Raw genomic sequence first — 4928 nt, forward strand, 5'->3', positions numbered from 1 at the left:
AGGGAGCTCTTCTTAATATTTTGACACCAAAATCATGTCGATACACCTTACCGACTGCGAGTAAAGCCACCCACGCTTTAACTTGACAGACTGTACATGTACAGCTCACAGGCAGATTAGATCTGAGCGGTGAAAATGGAAAGATTTAATATAATTAAACTTTTTACAGTAATAATAAAATTTATTACATGGATTTCCGACCTACTCTAATCTATTTCCGGCAATAAAAGCTGATATCGATTTTGTTAATACCGAGTGGTAAAACTTAACGTCAACTATTTCTTACGATGATTATAAGAACCTACTTATAAGACCTACAAAATTCATCCCTCACCAACTGAATCATGGTACCTTAAGGTTTATGACCTTTTAGAAAATTTTATCTTCGGTAGGAGACTTAGTATATTGTAAGAATGTAAGGGTATTAGTTTAAAAAATTTAAAAGCAATTTACAAGAAGTTTAAAAGGTGTTTTGTTATTAAATGGTAATAAATAATAATGGTAATAATGGCAATAAATATGCACCTCTGCCAGTTGCACTCTATTACACTGCGCGAAAAATGAGACTCTTCAGTTTCTTCTCAATAAATTGAAAGACAAAAGCCACATATAACAGCTCTGTGGAGATTTAAAAATCATAACAATAATGCTGGGACAACAGAGTGGTTTAACATAACACCAGTGTTTTATATGCGAATGGGATAGCCGAGCTAGTGAGCAGCATTATGTACAAAAATGATATTCTTTGAGAAAATCTGAATACAGGATAATTTAATGTTATAAATAAACATTTAGTAGATCCAATAAAAGTGCTCTTTCCACTATTACACATAAAACTCGGCTTAGTGAAACAATTTGTAAAGGCAATGAGAAAAACAGAAAGTAATTCTTATAAGTATGTTTTTGAGATGTTTCCTAAACTTTCCGATGCTAAAATAAAAGAGTTAGTATTTGACGATCCGCAGATTAGAGCTCTGCCAAACGATGATGAATTTGAGCGAAGAATGACTAGTGATGAAATAGGAGCATGGCAAAGCTTTACGCAAGTTTGCTCCAACTTTTTAGTAAATCATAGACACCCTAGCTACAAAAAAATAGTTGCTAAAATGATTGAAAATTTTGGAAAGTTAGGGTGTTTGATGAATTTAAAGGAAAGAGTAAGTTCTAAGTTGTAACGAGTAAGTTCTAAAAGAAGTGGTATCTCCACGTCGTTCAAAATGGGTAAAGGTAAAACCACTTTAACTTAATTTAAATCATTACTCACGCTGTATCAAGAGAGTTCAAATTTAATTTATTCAAAAAGTACCTGATACTATAGCATTCTTGAACGGAGATAAGGTTACAAATTCCGGATTTGAATTCAGCGACCACTTAAACCTAAGGGTATCCTGATTTAGTTGGTTAGCGATGAATTTTGTAATTTTGACCTTAAACTGACACTAATACGAACCTGATAGTGTCAAACGGATATCTAATTTGAAATTAGTGACCACTTAAACCCAAAGGTACCCTGATTCAGTTGTTGAACGATACATTTTCTAGTATTGACCTTGAAACTGACCTGTCGGTGTCAAACGGAAGCCGGGTTCGAATTCAGCGACCACTTAAACCTAAATATATCCTAATTTAGTGGGTGTGCGATGCTCACCTAAAGGCAACCTAATTTAGTTTGCAAGCGATAAATTTCGTAGGTTTGACCTTGAACTGACATTGATCCTGACCTGATGGCGTCAAACGGACACCGGATTCAGCCACCTCAAAAACATAAGGCACATGCAGTTCCTCTTGTGTTGCAGGCTTCGGCGGTTTGTGGTCCTGTGTAATCAATAGCAGAAGGTTAATCATTTTCAATTGTAAACGCAAGCTGAAAGCATCCATTTACAGAGTTATTATGTGGACCCACAGGATGTGCCAAAACTTTTTTTGTGAGAAAATTTCCCCGTCACATTGATAATGTGTGTTATACGCATATTAAACGTATTATTTTTTAAAACTATTTTGTGTGGCATACAGCTGACAGGGAATATGACAAAAAAACAGAATTGCGTGAAGTTTGGCCTAAATCTTGTGACTATCCCAATTTAAAATAACACAGTTGTAGATGGAATTACAAAGGGTAGTCATCATAACAATCTAACTGTAATTTTTATAACTCAAAAAATATTTTATCAGGGTTATGGACAAGAACTTTCCTAGATGACCCTTATAATTGTCATTACGTACCTGTCAAACATATGAAGAGAGGTCAGAGTAAGCGATAAGTACCGGGTGCAAAATTGTAAGGTTATCAAAAGGTGCAAATAAATTGGCCAGAAAAATGCCATAGTTTTGCATCCACTTTTTCACTTAAACTCTGATCAACGGCGTGCTTTATTAAAACCCTCGGATGCCTAACTCAATAAATGCGTTTGGGAGTGCGCTTCAAATACGTTATTGAGAAACTTACCATTCCAGAAACAAGAGAGATTAATGTTTAAAAAAACGGTCAGAGTGGTTTATTCCACTTCGACAAATGGCAAATTGGTAAGTTTAGAATATATACGTATATGTATATACTTGTGCATATATGTACGTGCATATAATTCCGTTGAATTGGGCGCCAGCCAGGCTCCTACGATTTGGTCATTCATCTGAAATTAGCGAAAGAAATGACCAACGGAGAAATTAAATACTAGCCCGGCAATTTAAAAAAAAAGAGAGGAAAATGATGACGGGAATCTCATGGGTGTGGGGGGGGGGGGGGGGGGGGGGGGGGGGGGGGGGGGGGGGGGTCTTAAGATCTCAACATTCAAACTTTTTGTAAAGAGAACTTTGAATCGATATTTATTGTGAAGAACAGAGGCAAGGAACGAAGATACATTTTTACACGGAAATCACTATTTCCCGACATTCTTTTTTCCTTTTAGGTTTTCTTTTCCCTTAATTTTAACACGTATTCAATCTAGCTCTAACTGAAACGGTAATCAAGCACGCTGTGCCACGTGGCCTATTTCACTGGGAGCAACACAAAAATTTAGAAGGGAACAAAAAAAAATAAACGGAAAAAATGCACATATGCCACACATGCCGACGAGTCAACAGGCCCTTCGGGATTTTTCAACCGTAAGTTTCGCCTGTTGCGTTGCGAACGAAGGTAATAGGTTTTATGTAACGCGCCAAGACCGTCAACTCGCTGGGTGCTCGCGTCAGGGCGCGTTCACAAAAGCTCAAGTTGCAGCACAACTACCGGAGAATCTCAGAACTAAACAATCCCTACGTTTCTAAGAGTCAGATTTACAATGAAATTTTAAATACATGTTGTAACGAAGTTATGAAATAATATCAAAAAGATGTGAAGACAACTTTCCGGAGTCTCGCCGAAGCCATACTTAACCTCTGAACGCAAAAATATAACCACCCACAAATACAGGCCTAAGAAACGATCCGTCTAGTCAGGATCCGAATCTAGGCTAAGAGGGAAAACTAAGTAATAATTTTATTGTGTTATGATAATCGTTACCTGTAATTTGGGCTATCCGAGCCAACGTACTGTGTTTTAAGTAAATAAAAGGCCAAACATTCAAAATGTAATGGGTCGGAACCGAGGCTGATCAAAGGCGATGGAAGTGTCACTACATCCATCAACGGACTTCTGGACAAGAATCCCAGCACTTTAAAAATAAAAAGCTATCACTAAGGATGTACACACGAGAAACTGTCAGCTTGTCAAACCTAGGTCAGATGACAGTGGGTGTTGACATTCACGGAACTCAATAGGGCGAACTAGTGACACGCGGTCCTCATGTGTAGCCACGGGCGGTTGCACCAACTAGTCAACACTTCCACAGCAGCCATATTCATCGGCTAAAGGGAGGGGGGCGGGGACTGCAACCGCCGACCAGACACCGTTAACACGATGCACCAACGTTACTACCAACGGGGAGCAGCGGTACTACATCGACCTTTGCGCATCAGGTCATTAGCTCATTACAAATTTAACAATTCAAGGTATTCTATTTCGAACCATTCTGTTCAAATTTGTAGTTTTTAACAGTTGTTTAAAATGGATTGTTTTAAATGAACGGTCAAATATTGCTGATAATTAACGAATTTTTCTGTTTTTAATTTAAAAATTTCAAGTTGAATGGGTTAAAAATAAAAAAAATTTAGACTGAAATAATATTTCAAGTCATAATCGAAAACAAATAAATTGATTCTCTAACAAATAATTGGTGTTTTAACTAATACGATTTACAGGATACAGTTTAACCAAAAATGGAATAGTTAAATTTCCAGATAAAAGCTGTGATAAAAAATTGAATTGAACAACGAAAAAAAACGAATTTTCAATGAAATTGTTAATTTTTCAAGGGAAAAGGTGAATTTTCGACCAACAAAATTAATGATCTACAAAAAATGACAAATTTCAAACCAAATACATGAATTTTCCACAAAATTATTAAATTTTAAAGTCAAAAAGACGAATTATCTACAAAAAGTTGAATTTCTTAAGCGGAAAATATGAGTTTTGAATCAAAGAGTTAAACTTTCAACAAAATAGTTAAATTTTCAATTACAATTATAAAACCTTGTTAAAAAAAAGACTTTTTTTTTACAAAGTAGTTCAACTTTTAGTGAAATAATTGACTTTTAAACCCAAGAAGATGTACAGTTCATATTTTAACCAAACAATTGCATTTTTGACCAAAAATGATACAATTTTAACCAAAAAGATTAAATTTCTACTAAAAAAGGTAAATTTAGTTTTAATAAATTTCTAAATTTTAAAGTCAAAAAAAGTATTATCTACAAAAAAGCTGAATTTTTAACCTAATTTAAATGCAAACAGTTGAATTTTCAACAATAATTATGAATCCTTAATAAGAAAAAATTAATTTTTTTACTAAGTAGTTCAACTTTAAGTGAATAATCGAATTTTCCACCCAAAA

The sequence above is a fragment of the Belonocnema kinseyi genome, chromosome 1 (assembly GCF_010883055.1).
Source record: "Belonocnema kinseyi isolate 2016_QV_RU_SX_M_011 chromosome 1, B_treatae_v1, whole genome shotgun sequence".
Lineage (NCBI taxonomy): Eukaryota > Metazoa > Arthropoda > Insecta > Hymenoptera > Cynipidae > Belonocnema > Belonocnema kinseyi.